General features: G+C 36.2%; 1 long non-coding RNA gene across 1 annotated transcript; it reads left to right on the top strand.

Moving 5' to 3' along the window:
- The first annotated feature begins 23 nt into the window (after positions 1-23).
- LOC122545930 lies at positions 24-655 on the top strand. Its single transcript, XR_006310626.1, has 2 exons — positions 24-440; positions 530-655. It is a non-coding gene; the product is annotated as an uncharacterized LOC122545930 (long non-coding RNA).
- Positions 656-985: the final 330 nt, after the last annotated feature.

A 985-nucleotide genomic window follows, 5' to 3' on the forward strand; every position in this document is an offset into this window, starting at 1 on the left:
ACAGTGGATTCCATACTTCCATCACTTTCTTGATCACAATATTTCTCCTGAACTCCCCATTGGGTTTATTTGTAATTAGATTATGTTCATATATTCCAGTTTTCAGGTTCTTTAGAAATGGAAACATGTTGACTAAATCTATAGGATCAATCCTTTTCATAATTGCCAGCTTTCAAGTCAGATATTTACTTCAGAAAAATACATTAATGTTTCCTTCAATCCTTTACAGTGGTTTGAATTTTTTGACCTTCTCCTGCTCTTCAATATCCTTTCTGTTACATCCTCTTTCTATTCCATGTCTGCAATAATAAGAATTGACAATGCTCAGCAGGTTGTAACAATGTGAGTGCAATTGCTGCTTTTTAGATATGGACAGTCAGTCTCTGTCAACTCAGATTGGTGTTCTGTTTGTTTCAGGAGGAAGCATCTCAGAAGAGGAGGTAGAACATGTACTTTACTGAAACTCAGTAAAATTACTCAGGGAAGTGTTTGTGATGAACTTACAACAATCATTTTGTTTTGTTTGCAGGATTAGTGATAATAGTAATGAGCTCTCACTAACAGATGGTGTCCTGTCTCCTGAAAATTTCAACATTGTTTTACCATTTCCTGTGTGGAACGAAATGCTGGAAACTATTAAACCTGGTAAAACTCAGATAAGTTGCTTTGTTTTGATTCCTATATTAAAATTTGGATTGTCATGTGTATAAACATTAACGATAGTATAATTAATGCTCAGTTATAAAGAAAGCTGGATAATAATGGCTTTCACTGTCAATGACATCGACACAGTATTTGGCTTGGAGCTCTCCAAAAACTGAAGTCAACAGGAATTGGGAAAAACTCTCCACTGGTTGGAGTGAAACTGAGCACAAGGGAAGATGGCTGTGATTGTTCAAGGTCAATCATTTCAGCTCAAGGACATTTCCGTAGGAATTCTCAGGGTAGTGTTTTTGCCAGAAATCTTCAGCTGCTTTCCCCCTAT

This window comes from Chiloscyllium plagiosum, unplaced genomic scaffold (genome assembly GCF_004010195.1).
Source record: "Chiloscyllium plagiosum isolate BGI_BamShark_2017 unplaced genomic scaffold, ASM401019v2 scaf_33950, whole genome shotgun sequence".
Lineage (NCBI taxonomy): Eukaryota > Metazoa > Chordata > Chondrichthyes > Orectolobiformes > Hemiscylliidae > Chiloscyllium > Chiloscyllium plagiosum.